Source organism: Arachis hypogaea, chromosome 19 (assembly GCF_003086295.3).
Source record: "Arachis hypogaea cultivar Tifrunner chromosome 19, arahy.Tifrunner.gnm2.J5K5, whole genome shotgun sequence".
Lineage (NCBI taxonomy): Eukaryota > Viridiplantae > Streptophyta > Magnoliopsida > Fabales > Fabaceae > Arachis > Arachis hypogaea.
In genome coordinates this window covers 70,543,198-70,560,374 of record NC_092054.1, presented here as the reverse complement: position 1 = coordinate 70,560,374, position 17,177 = coordinate 70,543,198, and the positions used below count along the sequence as shown (strand labels likewise).

The 17,177-nt window shown below is 38.8% G+C and overlaps 1 non-coding gene across 1 annotated transcript; it reads left to right on the top strand.

Moving 5' to 3' along the window:
- The first annotated feature begins 16,633 nt into the window (after positions 1–16,633).
- Positions 16,634–16,741, top strand: LOC112780362 (small nucleolar RNA R71). The gene has a single exon (XR_003191204.1). It is a non-coding gene; the product is annotated as a small nucleolar RNA R71 (small nucleolar RNA).
- Positions 16,742–17,177: the final 436 nt, after the last annotated feature.

Sequence of the window (17,177 nt, the reverse complement as noted above, 5' to 3'; positions counted from 1 at the left end):
TGCTGCCGTATTTAAAGTAAACGCTTTACGTTCCGAAAGAGAAATAAAAGCGTAGAATAACCCGATCACCTGAGGCGCAGCCAACTGAAAGGCGATACTTGAGCACAATCTCTCAAAAAGAGATCGAAGCTTAGACCGATCATGACCTCCAAGAGAGATCGAAGCTCAAGCAGGGGCACTGTTCATACCCTGGCCCGAGCACGAGGTCCGGGCCGAGTACGCCAAAGTACCGATCTCTTAGAACAGACCTAGCCCACAACCCAACTTCTCCCAAAAGAAGTCGGAAACCCGCGACGAAGGCCCAGAGAGGCCCAATTCGATAGAATGTCATCACCTGCTAGAAGGCGGTGGCCAAAAGATAAGACCTAACCAACAGATGGAAAGATAAGATAAGATAAAAGTCTTATCTCCCCAAAGGAGGTCACCTAATTCCACTATAAATACACTAGAACACCTAGGTATAACTCATATTCCAATTTTACTACAAACCTGCCTAAAGTCCGTACTGACTTAAGTATCGAAGTGTCTTGTAGTTACCACCACCCCTCTTCCCAAGAGATCAAGGATTGGCGGCACCTCAGCTCCAACAAGTCGGACACGGAAAACTCAACCGAATCAGGACATCTCATCCGAGATGGACCTCAACGTTTCAAGTAACCCTCAGAACAGTGTCTTTTGGTTGTTTTTCTCTTTCTTCATTAATTCAAAAAATAAAAAAATATCTTTTCTATCTTTATTTTTAAAACATTTTTGAAAATTTCAAAAGATTTTCAAATTTTAATTTCAAAATCACTATCTTATCTTATCTTAATTTCAAATCTTTTCAAAAATCATATCTTTTTCAAATCACTATCTTATCATTTTATCTTTCTTTGAATTTCAAAAAGATCGTATCTTATCTTATTTTAAATTCAAATTTTAAAATTCAAATTTCAAAATCTTTATCTTATCTTAAATCAATTTCAAATTTCAAAACCAATCATTTTTTTTCAAAATACAAATTCAAAATTTTCAAAATCAAATCTTTTCAATTCTTTTCAAATCTTATCTTTCTAGATTCTTTTTCTTTAAAATTTCAAATTTAAATTTTAAATCTTTAAATTTTAATTTTCAAAATCTCAAATTTTAATTTCAAACCTTTTAAATTTTTAAATCTTATCTTATTTTACTTTGACTCTTTCTTTTAAATTTTAAATTTCAAATCTTTCTTTCTTTTCAAATTCAAATTTCAAATCTTTTTGTTTGACTTTCACTTTTTGAATTTTAAAACTTTCAAAATGAAATCTGTATCTTTCTTTTCAAATCTTGTTAGTTAATTGTTTGTCTTTCTTTTTTGCATTTCAAAAAATTTTTAAGTCCCTTTCTTTCTAATTTTTTATTTTATTTTCGAATTTTATATTTATTTTCCCATTTTTTTATTGTTTTCGAATTTTTTCAAAATAATTTTAGTTTTAAATTCCTTTTTCCTCTTTAATTTTCAAAATGTCCCTATTTATTATTTTCTATTTCTTTTTGGATATCTCACTGGGAGCTCCCTATACTCTGACATAGGTACTTCTATTTTTCTTTGTCTCTTATTTATGTATACAGGAACACCGAAGTCACTATGGATCAAGAGGAGAATACCCGAATTAGGAGACCTCTGGGTTCCTATACATTTGACACTCCTGTTGACTCAAATGACTTTATGGTCAATGATAAACCCCAATTTTGCGGTTTATCTTGTGTTGATTTTAGGGGATTTTATGATATTTTCTCACATTTATTTAATAACATAGCATGGTTTTGTAATTCTCCCTTAATTTGTGCTTAAGTGTAAAAACATGCTTTTTAGGCTTTTAATTTGCTAATTTTAATTCACCTTTGATTCCACTAGATGCCTTGATGTGTTTGTTAGTGAATTAAGGTTTAGAAGGCAAAGATTTGGTTGAAGGAATCAAGAAAAAGCATGCAAAAATGGAGAATTCATAAAGAAATGAGGATTTGCTAAACTGAATGCCAGGCACACGCGTACGCGTCATCCACGCGTACGTGTGACCAGAGAATCAGCAAGCGGCACGCACGCGTCATCCATGCGCACGCGTGATGTTGGTCACGTGACTCACTTAAAGGCAAAACGCTGGGGGCGATTTCTAAGCTCAAGAAGGCCCAAATCCAACTCATTTCTGATGCTTTCGAACCCAAGGATGGCAAAAGAATGGGGGGAGAAGTCATAGTGTAGTTTTCATCATGTTGTAGGTAGAATTCTAGAGAGAGAATCTCCCCTTTCTCTCTAGAATTTAGGGTAGTTTAGGTTAATTTTCCTTAGATCCAACCTTCAATTGTTGTTTTGATTTAGTTTTCTCTTTTGATTTCTTGTTGTTATATCTTTACTCTTATAGTTCTTGTTGTTAATTTCCCTTTCATGTCACTTGTATGTTAATGTACTCTTGTTGATTTTAATTTCCTTTTAATGCAATTTTATGTTTCCATGTCTTCTTATGTTTATCTTCATTGTTATTGTTGATTTATTGCTTATGTTAGTTATGGGTTTCTTTAATTCTTGCATTTGGTGATGCTTACTTTTCTTGCACTCTAGGTGTTTGATAGAATGCTTTCTCTAGTTTTGGAGTAGTTTTCTTTACTCTTGGCCTAGGCTAAGGGAATTGGGTGACTTTGAGTCATTGGGTCTAATTGATTTGGTGATTTGAGAAGCCTATGTGGTCAAGTTGATACCCATTGCACCAATCTACTACTAAGTCAATTAGTAGTTGGATTGGGACTTATGAGTTGATGTTGATCAAGCCTATTTGACGTACTTAATGCTTTGAGGTAGATATTGTACTTACTTCAAGCATAGAAGTAGACTTAATGGGTTGGTCCCTCATAATTGTCAATATTTGGTTTGTAGACAAGGATGGTGATCTTAATTCCTATGTCTAGCCAAGTGTTCTTTTCCTTTCTTTTATTAGTTCTTGTTGTTTGCTTTCTTGCTATTATATTTTCTTGCAATTATAAAATCAAATCACTTGTTCTTCATAGCCAATAATTGAGCACTTCATTGCAATTCCTTGTGAGACAACCCGAGGTTTAAATACTTCATTTATTTTTTATTGGGGTTTGTACTTGTGACAACCAAAATCTATTAAAATTTAAATTGAGCATTACTAGTTGGTTGGGAACTATACTATCAACGGAATTATTTCCTCTAACCGAGAAGAAATTCTTAGCTGACGGTTTTGTTCTTTCAAATTTTTGGCACCGTTGCCAGGGAATTACAATGGTGTTATATTATTGGTTATTGTGAATATGTGAATATGTCTGTCTTTTGCTTGTTTGTTAGTTTTTGTTAGGTTTAGGACTTGTTGCTTATTTTTTTTAGCCTTTGTTTTTTATTTTCCATCATGAATTCTCACCTTTTTGGCTATGAGTGTGGTTACAACTATGTTGTAGAAGATGGAAGCTACAATAACAACATGCATCAAAGATGGAACAATCAAAGATGAGAGGAGCCTCAAGGAATTGATCAACCATCTTGGCAACAACCTCCTCCAGTATCTTATGGGTACAATCCAACTCCTAATGCATACCAATCTAATGTATGTTATGACCCTCATTGTGTTTGTCAACCACAACCACGACATACACATGACCCCTTTCCTCAAGATAGCCCTCAACAACCATACTCACAAGCCCCATATCACCAAACACCTCCATACGACCCTAATCCGTATCCACCATACCAACCACCTTATGAGCCATATGAACCATACATGGAGCCACTGTAATTCCAACACAACTACTCCAAAGAACCACCTCCATATACACTATCTCCATACCCTTACCAAGGAGAACCACCTTCTAATGATGAACCCTTTCCCCTAAACAATGAACCCTCTCTTACACTACCTCCAATGGATGAGTCTCTCCATGCCTTCAAGCTAGCACAACAAGGAGATATTAGCTCTTACCTCCAAAGGCAAGAAGAGACACAAAAGGAGTTCAAGAAGATAGAAGCCGTGCTTGCCACCGTAGCGGAAGCCGTTCGCAACATGGTCTCCTCCCGCCTAAGCCGATCAAGGTGGAGAAGCAATCAAAGAGCATAGTGAGGGAGTGAGTTTGGTGTTTCAAGATGGAGAAGAGGAGTTGAAGCAAGTAGTACAACAAGAGGGGGAGGTAGAGATGATTGAAATGGAAGGAGTGGTTGAAGACCTAAGAGATGTTGAAAGTCCATGGGAATGTAGAATCATAGAGCCCTCTTCTAAGAAGCTTGATATTGATGTTGAGGAGGGTGTACAACCTCCAAGGCATATCATGGTGGAAAACTTTGAAGAGGTTGATCAAGAGATGGATTCAAGCATTGATGAATTCTTATGTACAATTAAATCTTCTCCCATTGGACATGAAATTGAGGTCATAGAAGAATATGCACAACCTTCCATACACTTGGTGAGCAAAAAGATGAGATGGAATTGGAAGCAAGCCACTGAGAAGAAGGTTTGGAAGAAGTTGGGCAAGAGACAAGTTCCATCATTGAAGACAACTCCACACTAAGTGACATTGATGACTGATAAACTACTATTTTATGGTTTATCTTGTGCTAAATTGAGTGGTTTTTATCAATTTTTTGCATACTTATTCATACAATTTGCATGGTTTTACAAATCCTTCCAAATTTTGTTCTATGGTTGAAAACTTGCTTCCTGAGCCTTTAAATTGTGTATTTTTAATTCCCCTTTATACCATTCGATGCCGTGATCTATGCGTTAAGTGTTTTCAGGCTATATAGGGCAGGAATGGCTTAAAGGATGGAGAGGAAGCTTGCAAAAATGGAAAAAACACAAGAAATGAAGGAGATGACTAGCGAGGATCGACGCGCACACATGGCTCATGCGTGCGCGTGACTTGGAGCTTTTCACAGCAACGCGTACGCGTGACTGACGCGTACGCATGACCAGTGAAGTCGCATATCGACGCGTACGCGTGACTGACGTCGCACGCGTGACATGCGCAGAAGACCATCGACAGGTACGTGTGACTTACGCGTACGCATGAGGTGTGCCACGTGCAGAAATTGTAGAAGACACTGGGGGCGATTTGGGGCTGGTTTTGGACCCAGTTTTTGGCCTAGAAACACATACTAGAGTCAGGGGACAAGCAGAGACTCAACACACATTCACTTTTACACAGTTTTTAGTTTTAGTTTTGAATCTTGGAGAAAAAACTACTACTTCCTCTATGGTTCTTCATATTAATAGATTTCCATTTTTTTGGATTGGATATTGAGAAGTGTTACTACCTCCGTTCGAAGTCTCTATCATTACGGTTTGCTTTCTTATTTCCTTGCTCTTTTACTTTTCATTCACTTTGTTTAGAGTTACATATGGATATCTTCGATTTTGGAATTTATTAATGCAAAGAATTATTTTTACCTTTAATTAATTTTCTGTTCTTACTTGGTTTGAATTACCATGTCATCTTTTCATTCCCTTTATATATTTATGAAAATTCCATTCATGTCAATAGAGTAGACTCCCAACTTGACTTGGGAGTTGATTAATAGGAGACCCTTGAGTTGGAATACTCAAGTGTTAATTGGTAATTAGAAGTTGTTGGCTGACTCTCTAGTCACAAATGTTAATCCTTCCATAGGAGAGGATTAAGACTTGTGAATCGGAGTTGGTTCAGTTACTTGACTTTTCTTTATTCGGTAAGGGATAACTAAGTAGAAACAACAACCTCTTACCATTACACTTGGGAAAATTCAACAAGGGTAGAACTTCCAATTAATCTTCTCCCAGTCAAGGCTTTTTATTTCAAATATATAAAACCTCTTGTTAATTTTCATTGCTTTAATTAATAATCATTTTATTCTTCCGTACTCCAACTCTAAAATTTTTCAGAAAATTCCTGACCAATAACTTCCACTCTTTTGTTAAACTCGTTGGGAGACGACCTGGGAATTTTACTCCTAGTATTTTATTCTTAAATTGTGACAACTCTTTTTAAATTAATAAGCAAAATTTTTGTTTGTTAAGAACTGTACTTGCAACGCTATCTTTATTATAAATTCTTAATCGGCAATTTTTTGCCCGTCAATGACCTTGTTGAAGATTCTCCCAATGGATGTGAAGTTGATGTTGAAGTGGACTTCACACAACCTCCCAAATTTGACTTTATTGATGATGAGAAGGAGTTGGAAGAATTTGACAAGCAAGGAGAAGTTGAAGAAAGTTGTCAAGAGGTGGATGTCTGAAAGAAGAGCACAAGGGAGTGGAACTTGCAAGATCATTGGAACCACCCCTTCCTAAGTCACCATCTAACACAACATTCAGGTGGGTAAAATTCCTATCCCTAAGCTTTATTATCCCACTTGAATATGGTTTACTTGAGACAGATGGGCAACTTAGAGCTCTTTGTGACTTTAAGAGCAAAAAGAAGATAGTTAGTAGTTGGAAATATCACTCTAGGTTCATTATGGTTGGAGGCTTAAGGGTCAGGAGCAATGGTTGGTGTAGTACTAGATTGCTTGGGTCTAGAAGAATGTTTGGGTGCTAAAATGAGAATTCGGCTTGCCTACTGGCCAAATGGAATCATGATGATCAATCAGGTTAGTTTAAGTTAATTTTCCTTAGGTCCAACCTTCAATTGTTGTTTTGATTTACTTTTCCTATTTAATTTCTTGTTATTACATCTTTACTCTTCTAGTTCTTGTTGTTAATTTCCCTTTTATGTCACTTGTATGTTAATGCACTCTTTTTAATTTTAATTTCCTTTTAATTCAATTTTATGTTTCCATGTCTTCTTATGTTTATCTTCATTGTTATTGTTGATTTCTTGCTTATGTTAGTTATGGGTTTCTTTAATTCTTGCATTTGGTGATGCTTACTTTTCTTGCACTCTAGGTGTTTGAAAGAATGCTTTCTCTAGTTTTAGAGTAGTTTTCTTTACTCTTGGCCTAGGCTAAGAGAATTGGGTGACCTTGAGTCATTGGGTCTAATTTATTTGGTGATTTAAGAAGCCTATGTGGTCAAGTTGATACCCATTGACACCAATCTACTACTAAGTCAATTAGTAGTTGGATTGGGACTTATGAGTTGATGTTGATCAAGCCTATTTGACGTACTTAATGCTTTGAGGTAGATATTGTACTTACTTCAAGCATAGAAGTAGACTTAATGAGTTGGTCCCTCATAATTGTCAATATTTGGTTTGTAGACAAGGATGGTGATCTCAATTTCTATGTCTAGCCAAGAGTTATTTTCCTTTCTTTTATTAGTTCTTGTTGCTTGCTTTCTTGCTATTACATTTTCTTGCAATTATAAAATCAAAACCCTTGTTCTTCATTGCCAATAATTGAGCACTTCATTGCAATTCCTTGTGAGATGACCTGAGGTTTAAATACTTTGGTTATTTTTCATTGGCGTTTGTACTTGTGACAAGCAAAATCTGTTAAAATTTGAATTGAGCATTACTAGTTGGTTGGGAACTATACTATCAACGGAATTATTTTGTGTGAAATTCCCAACCATATGAAAATGCACTTTCAGTTAACCTAGACCAGATCCTACTATTACGAAGATAGTATATCACTTTGCAGGCGGTTCTCTGTACTTTATAGAGACACACAAAGAGGCAGATGAGCTCATTGAGATAGCTGCCGACAACCAGCACTTATACTCCTGTGAGGAGTCCCCAGTTAGGACAGAAGTTCTAGACATTGAGCCTGTAGCCGCACCCCCTGCTGAGATTTATAATGCTCCTAGTGATATAAGTGGTAACTACCCTGAAGGAGACATTTACATCCATGAACAGTGGACACCTGAGCAGGGTAATATTCCTCTTACTGAGTTGTTTGACGAGGCACATTGACGTGGCAAAAATTGGCGAGTTAAGAATTGTTATAAGATATGCGTTGCAAGTATAGTTCTTAACCAACTAAAAATCCACCTATCAATTTAGAAGGGTTGTCACAAAAATTAAAATTAAAATACTGGGAGTATGAATCCCAAGTCATCTCCCAACGAGTTGCAGAAAGGTGTGCTATTTTATTAATCAGATGTTTTCAAAAATGAATTGAGTTAATGAATAGGAAATTAAATTAGAGAATTTATGTGATTTAAATAAAAGCCTTGACTGGGAGTAGATTAGCTGGAAGCCCTATTCTTGTTGGAGTACTCTCAAGATTAATTGACAATTGAAGGTTGTTCTGTTTAGTTATCCCTTACTAGGTAAGGGAAAGTCAAACAAGTTGGAATGCTATTTCTATTCACAAGTTCTAATCCGCTTAATTAAAAGGGATTGGTGTCATTGACTAGAGGGCAATCCAACAATAAACCCAATTACAATTTTTCTTTTAAGCATTCCAACTCAAGGTCTTCCTTTCAATCAACACCCAATCAAGTTATGACTACTCGCTCATCGTGAATGTATAATTCATAACACAGGAAAGGGAATTAAAGAAAGACATGATAAATAATAATAAAAGAAATCAATTAAAAATAAAAGTAATTCTTGTATTAATAAATTCTAAAATAATCCAATAGTGAAATTGAGTAAATTAAGGACATGGAATAGTAAGAGACAAGTAAAGAGAACGAACTAGAATGACGAAGTCTTGCTGAGGTAATAACTCTTCTCAATATCCCAATGCAAAAACAATAATAATTGAAATCCTAAGAACTATGAATGTGTAGAGAGAAAAACCTAGAGGAGGAGTAAAACTAGATCTAAAAACTAAAACTGTGTAGAATGAATGTTCTCTCCCGTTTTTGCATGTTCTCTGGCTCTAGTCTGCTTTTCTGGGCCGAAAACTGGGTCAAAACAGGGCCCAAAATTGCCCCAGCGAATTCTGCAGATTATGCAGATCGCGCATGTCACGCGATCGCGTCATTCATGCGGACGCGTTATTGATGCAGTTTCCAATCCGCACGGTTGCGTGAGCCATGCGTCCGCGTCACTGCAATTTCCTCTATATCGCGCGGCCGCGTGAGCCATGCGTCCGCGTCACTTCTCGCTGGTCATCTCCTCAATTTCTTGTATTCCTTCCATTTTTGCAAGCTTCCTTTCCAATCTCCAACTCATTCATGCCCTATAAAGCCTGAAATACTTAACACACAGATCACGGCATCGAAGGGAATAAAGGAGAATTAAAATACATAATTAAAAGTCTCTAGAAAGCAAGTTTTCAACCATAAAGCATTTTTAGGAAGGAATTATTAATGCATGCTTTTTTTTAATGAATAAGTGGGTAAAGAGTTGATAAAACCACACAAGTAAACACAATATAAACCATAAATTAATGGTTTATCAACCTTCCATACTCATGTATCAACTTTTTATTTTAATTTTATCATATATGCATTGATTCTTGAATTTAAATTTAGCATTGGGGTAATTTTGTCCCCTTATTTATTTATTGAATATTTTTGGATTTTTTTTTCAACATAAACATAAAAAATAAACATAGCTTATCAATGCACATAGATTTTTAATTCTTATAGTTTCACATGAGTAGGTATCCAAATTCCCTTTGTATTATCATGACACATTCCCTTATTATCTTTTGTTCCCACAATTTCCCATACTTAATTTAGCACACATAATTCTTTCTTAAGCTAACCAAAGATTCAATTTGGGATATATAATTGTTTTTCCGCTTAAGGCTAGTAATGTGGTAAAATATAGAACAAATGGGATTTAAAGGGTCAAAGTGGCTAACAAAGGTAATTGAAAGGGTAGGTTTAATTTGGATAAGTGAGTTTAAACAAATAATGGCCTCAATCATATGCAAGCATATAAATATAATAAACATTGGACATATAGGATGAAACAAAATATAGATTACAATCATAGAGAAGTAAACACCCAAGAATAAAATAATTATGGTTAAATAATGTAACCATGCATAAAGGCTCAAATCTCACAGGTTGTGTGTTCTTTAGCTCAAAAATCATGTTCCAAATACAATTTCAAGCAAATTTAACATAAAAGTTTTAATTAAAATTAGTGAAATTTTGTTCCAAATATAAGGTCTTAGAAGAAACTTATTGTCTTTTCAATCAAGTAGAACATGCATGCAACTAATCTATTACTGTGCAATTTATCCTATTCTACAAAAAAAAAAATCTAACTAAATATCCTAATTTATTGGTGTTAAGGAAGAGAAATTACCTCCGGAAGTCAGGTATTGACCGACCTCCCCACACTTAAGGCTTTGTACCGTCCTCAGTGCCATCTGTCAGGAACAAAGGTGGGCTGGTAGCAGTATCTCCACAGTCAGGACCATCATGGCTCCCTGTGCTGGTAAAGAAAGTGGAGTCCGGGGTATCTGAGTCTGTAGTTTCCCTTTAGTAGCTCTTTGAGGTGTTTGAATCGGCGCTCGTTACGGCGCTCTCTTAGCTTTGCTTTGTGTTCCTGCCGATCCAACATTTCAAGTATTTGACGGAGCAGTTGATTGGTTGTAGGTGCTTGTGGTGTTGAAGAAGGAATATCTTCAACTGGTTCAGTAGGTTGGCTAGTAGTGGCTGCTGGAGGTATGATATACTTCCCGTTAGGGACGTATTGATCATCCTGTGGGAGCATGGCTTTGGTGTCCCCAGCTCTGTAGGAGACTCCGGCGGCTGAGACAAGATCTGAGACCAAGGCGGGGAAAGGTAAGTTGCCCGTAATTTGTACATGTCCCATGGCATTCCGGATATGTCTTGGTAGATTCAGAGGATGGTCTGTAAGGATGCACCATAGTAGAACAGCCATGTCCGCAGTGAAGGAGGACTCGTGAGTGCTCGGAAAGACATAATGGGACATGATCTGTGCCCATACGCGAGCCTCCAAGGTAAGTGCTGAAGCCGATATTCCCTTAGGGCGGGTACGATGGTATCCGTAGATCCATCGGCTGCCAGGTAGTGCGATAACTCTGAGAACGGCGTCCCAGTCAAATTGGTATATCTGGCGCTTGAGTACGACTTCTTGAAAGGCGTCCAATCCTTTTGGAACACGGGGAAGATCTAAAGCTCGTTGAATGGCCTCTTCGGTAATGGGGACTTGCTTTTGACGGACATAGACAGACTGCAGGGTTGGCAGGTGGAAGTTAGAGTAGAACTCGACTACCCAAGAAAGATTGACCGGCCTTGGCTGTCTCTGTAGGAAACCCCATTGTCTTCGTTCAATTTGCGGCTCAACAAAGGTAGCAATATGGTTTGGAAGGAGAAGAAGGTATTCGTTGTTGTAACTCCTTTCTGCCAGGATAGGGAACATCTGCTCACAGTAGCGATTGGAAAATCGCGCAGTTTCCTTTGTAGGGAAAGCTTTCTCTTTATCATAAACCTTTATAATCCTACTAATTCTTTTTATTGAGGGCTTTACTGCAGTTGAAGAAGGCTCTGCCACTAATGCTCTTTTTGTTCCTCTTCTTGCTGGTGGTTTGGGAGTAGCTTTCTCTTTTCCTTTCTTGGTGGCCATCCTGAAAAGGGGAAGAGAAGGTAACTTAAATTCAAAGAGATCGAGCAAGGAAGAGGATGGTATAAGTGATAAACAATGCACGGTAAAGAAGATGTCGTTAACAAATGGTCATGACTACATGTGAAAAGTTCACCAATGGAAATATGGCAAGTGCATTTGAGGACAATTAAATGCAAGGTGTTTATTGGCATGCAGGAAAAGGCATGAGTAGCATAGATCAAGCATTGGATAGTAGAATAGAATAACGTAGAAAGATGCATAATGCCATATGGGAGTTTTCACAAACACATAGCATGCATGGTAAATAAGCTATTAAAAATAATAATTTGAACATGCAAGCAACCCATTAAAAAAATAATATATAATTGCCAAACAATTTGAACACCAAGTAATGAGAAATAATGAGTCAAAGAAATTTCTACCACCAAGTAAAAAAGAAAAAGAAAAAAAATAAAATATGGATAATGAAAGTAAAAAGAAAAGAAAAGAAGATAACATAAAAATAAGAAGAATAATAGAAAAGTAAGGAGGGAAGAAGAAAAAGAAGAAAAAAAACCTTGTTAATGGGGGTGAGAGAGAGAGAGAGAGAGAGAGAAGAAAGTGAGAAAGAAGGAAGAAGAAGAAAGAAGAAAGAAAGAAAGAAGAAGGGAAAAGAAAATATAGGATTTGGTGAAAAGAAAGATAAGATATGTTGGCAAATCAGGAAAGCTATGCAGCGCAAGCGACGCGGCCGCATGGGGCACGCGGTCGCGCGAATTGTGCTTATTCAGATTAACGCGGTCGCATCGGTCACGCGGTCACGTGACCCGTTTTATGCTACTGGCGCGAGGGCAGCCTCGCACTCGCACAACTCTCTGTTCGAAATCTTATTTTGCCAAATTTTGGGGGTCGCGGTCGCGTGGTCGACGCGATCGCATGAGTGGCCATTATAGGGGTATGACGCGGACGCGTGAGCCATGCGTCCGCGTGGTAAGAATTGTGCGTTCAGCACCAATCTAGCATCACGTTAGCACAACTTTCGGTCGTGCACCCTTTTTCACGTTGATTTCCAGGGCACGCGGCCGCGTGAGTGACGCGGTCACGTGGAAGGCCAATGTTCCCACATGACGCGGACGCGTCAGCGACGCAGTTGCATGGGGTGATTTGTGCCAAAGGCACGCCTCCAGCCACGTTCTCGCGTGACTTTCTGTTCGCTTTCTTATTCTTTCTAAGCCACCTGCAACGCAGACGCGTCAATGGTGCGGTCGCGTCGCGTAAAAAATATTTTTTTTTTATAATAATGCAGTATGCAGAATGTAATGCTAATATGAATGTTATGCAAAACTCCAGGTTCAATACAATAAAATAAAATAAGACTCGAAAACAAATAAAACTAAATAAAAAATGAAAAAGGAACGATCATACCATGGTGGGTTGTCTCCCACCTAGCACTTTGCTTTAACATCCGTAAGTTGGACGCTCCACTAGCTCAGTCTTCGGCTATGTGTGGATCTTTCAAGAGGAAGATCTCGAGCTCCTTGTTTTTCTTCATCTTCTCGCCATGGTACAGCTTTAAACGATGTCCATTAACTTTGATGAGTTCAGAGCTTGAAGGATGACTTAGGTGAAAAACTCCGTACGATTCGGCCTTCTCTACTCTGTATGGACCTTCCCATCTTGATCTCAACTTGCCTGGCATGAGCCTCAGTCGAGATTTGTAAAGGAGGACTAAGTCCCCAGGTTGGAACTCTTTCCTCTTGATGTGCTGATCATGTACAGCTTTCATCTTCTCCTTGTATAGCCTTGAGTTCTCATACGCCTCTAGGCGAAGGCTTTCTAATTCTTGCAGTTGTAATTTCCTTTCAGCTCCGGCTTTCTCAAATCCCATGTTGCACTCCTTTACTGCCCAAAAGGCTTTGTGCTCTACTTCAACTAGAAGATGACAAGCTTTTCCATAAACTAAGCGGAAAGGACTCATCCCAATGGGTGTCTTGTATGCTGTTCTGTATGCCCAGAGTGCATCTTTTAGCCTGGTGCTCCAGTCTCTTCTATGAGGTTTGACTATCTTCTGCAAGATACGCTTTATCTCTCTATTTGACACCTCGGCTTGCCCATTAGTCTGAGGATGGTAGGCTGTTGCAACCTTATGAATTATCCCATACTTCTTCATTAATCCTGTTAGTCTCCTGTTACAAAAATGGGTGCCTTGATCGCTCACGATTGCTCGTGGTGATACAAAGCGACAGATAATGTGGTTTCTCACAAAGGAAACAACAGTGTTAGCATCATCAGTACGGGTAGGAATTGCTTTCACCCATTTGGAAACGTAATCCACAGCTAACAATATATAAAAATAACCATTAGAATTTGGAAATAGACCTATGAAGTCAATGCCCCAAACATAAAAAATTTCACAGAAAAGCACAATTTGTTGAGGCATCTCATCCTTCTTGGATATATTACCAAATTTTTGGCATGGGAAACAAGATCTACAAAATTCAGCAGCATCTCTAAAAAGAGTAGGCCACCAGAATCCACAGTCTAAGATTTGTCTAGCCGTTCTTTGAGGGCCAAAATGTCCTCCACTCTCAGATGAGTGACAGGCCTTTAAGATGGACTGGAATTCTGAGTAAGGCACACACCGTCTAATTACCTGGTCAGCACCACATCTCCATAAATATGGGTCATCCCATATATAATATTTAGACTCGCTTTTCAGCTTGTCTCTTTGATGCTTAGTAAAGTTTGGAGGAAAGGTGCGGCTAACTAGATAATTAGCTACAGGTGCATACCAAGGGACTACCTCGAATATTGCTTGCAGGTTATCAAATGGGAAATTATCAGCTATAGGAGTGGAGTCATCTTTAATGTGCTCAAGGCGACTCAAGTGGTCTGCCACTAAATTCTGGTTACCACTCCTATCCTTAATTTCTAAATCAAATTCTTGTAGTAGCAGTATCCAACATATAAGCCTTGGTTTGGATTCCTTTTTAGCTAATAAATACTTTAGAGTTGCGTGGTCTGAATACACTACTACTTTCGTACCAAGTAAATAGGCTCGGAATTTATCCAGAGCAAAAACAATAGCAAGAAGCTCTTTCTCAGTAGTAGTGTAATTAGACTGAGCGGCATCTAAAGTTTTAGACGCATAAGCTATAACAACGGGGTCCTTACCTTTACACTGAGCCAGTGCTGCTCTTACTGCATGGTTGGAAGCATCGCACATTATTTCAAATGGTTGGCTTCATTCTGGTCCTCTCACAATTGGAGCTTGAGTTAGGGCGGTTTTCAGCTTATCGAACGCTTGTTTGCAATCCTCACTGAACTCGAACTCAATATCTTTCTGTAGTAGTCTGGATAAGGGAAGTGCTACCTTACTGAAGTCCTTAATGAATCTCCTGTAAAAACCTGTATGGCCAAGGAATGAACGGACTTCCCTCACAGAGGAGGGGTAAGGTAAACTAGAAATAACATCCACATTTGCTGGATCTACATAAATGCTAGTATTAGACACAACATGTCCTAGTACAATCCCTTGTTTAACCATAAAGTGACATTTTTCAAAATTCAATACAAGGTTTGTACTGACACATCTATCTAATACTCTAGATAATCCATCTAAGAAAAGGCTAAAGGAATCGCCGTATACACTAAAATCATCCAAAAAAACCTCCATACAGTCCTCAATAAGAACAGAGAAAAGACTCATCATGCACCTTTGGAAAGTAGCTGGTGTATTGCACAAGCCAAAGGGCATTCTCTTGTAAGCATAAGTCCCAAAAGGACATGTGAAAGTGGTCTTTTCCTGATCTTCAGGAGCTATATGAATTTGGAAATAACCTGTGTAACCATCTAAAAAACAATAATATGATTTACCTGACAGGCGATCCAGCAGTTGATCAATGAATGGAAGAGGATAGTGATCCTTACGAGTGGCCTGGTTGAGGCGCCTGTAGTCAATGCAGACTCTCCAGGCGTTCTGAACTCTGGTTGCCATGAGCTCTCCATGCTCATTCTTCACTGTAGTGACTCCAGACTTCTTGGGCACCACTTGTACTGGGGCGACTCCAGACTTCTTGCACCACTTCCAGCTGCTTCATGGGGTTCCTTGCAAGTTGTGGAAATGGAATAGGAGTGGCATTTTTTGCAGTGTCTGCGCCCTTTGGTTCTTCTTCCTATGATTGAGCTTCTTCTTTTTCAGCCATGTCCTGTATGCCTCTTCCTCTTCAACATCTTCTATTTCCACTACCTCTTCAGCTGAGGCGTGTTCTGGTGGGCTTGGCTCCTCCTGATTCCTCTCCTGCAGTGTGGTTTCGGACCTTAGGGTGATGGCATTGATGCCACCCTTTGGATTGGGTATTGGTTGAGAGGAGATTCCACTGGAGCTCAAAGGCTGGTTATTGGAGTTATTCATTAATCCAATATGTGAGAAAAGAGCTTGCAAGGTAGAGTTCAGACCATTTAGTGTAGCATAAAGGTTATTTTCCATGGCCTGTTGTCTCCGATCAATAGATTGTAGTAACTCATCATTAGCAGATGAAGAAGGATAAGTAATTTGAGAGGTCTGCTGTTGGGTATTCTGTGGTCCTTAGGATTGCCTCAGGTGAGGTGCTCTATAAGGTTGGTTCTGGTTCTACTGCCTGTTGTTGTTATTATTCCACCTCTGATTTCCCTGATTGTCTCTGCCTCCTCTGTTATTGTTGTCCCTCAAATTCTGGTTAGAATTGTCCAGCCATCCATGGCTGTAACTGCCACCTTGATTGTACCCTTGGTTGGGGCGGTCATAGAAGTTATGAGTGGCTGCCACGGTGTTGTCTTCCTGCTGGAGCTGCGGACATTCATCAGTACAATGGCTATAATCAGCACAGACTCCGCAAACTCTCTGTGGGACTAACTGTTGGCTTTGCTGTGGTGGAGAAGGTTGAGCTTGCTGAACTTGTTGATTCACTTGCATCTGCTTTAGTAAGTTGGTCATTTCACAGATACTCTGAGTTAGAGCAGCAGTCTCTTTGCTAGAGGATATTTCTGCAACAGCTTTTGAACGGCCTTGTTTCTGCCTGTGATTCCGAGTAGATTCAGCTAAGTCGCTGATCAATTTCCATGCCTCATCAGTGGTCTTGTACTTTTTCATAGACCCATTGCTAGCACTTTCCAATGTGGTCTTATCTTAGGGCCTCATGCCCTGTGTGACATAACCGAGCAACACTATCTTGTCAATCATATGGTGGGGGCATGCTTCCAGAAGATTATTGAAGCACTCCCAGTATTCATAGAGAGTCTCAGATTCATCCTGAACAATCATGGAAATGTCTTTTCTTAGTTTATCAGTAACTTCAGCTGGAAAGAACTTTTCTAAAAATTCTCTTCTAAATGTATTCCAGTCGGATACAGTTGCTGCGGGTTGAGTGTAGTACCACTCTCTTGCCTTTCCCTCAAGAGAGAATGGGAAGGCTTTTAACAAGATTGAAGTTTCATCTGCACCATCACGCCTGACAGTAGAACAGGCTGCTTGGAAATCTCTCAGGTGCTTAATAGGCTCTTGAGTAGGTAAGCCAGGAAACTTGGGCATCAAATTGAGCAGTGCAGTCTTTATTTCAAAATCTGTAGCCACCTCTGGGTGATGCGCTTGAAACGGATGCATTGAAAAATCAGGGGCTCCAGCCTCCTGGATAGTAACTCTTCTAGGTGCTGCCATGTCACCTGCACGTAAATCAACTGAATCAGTAGAATGGGAGCTGGTTTCTTCCTCAAGTGACGTT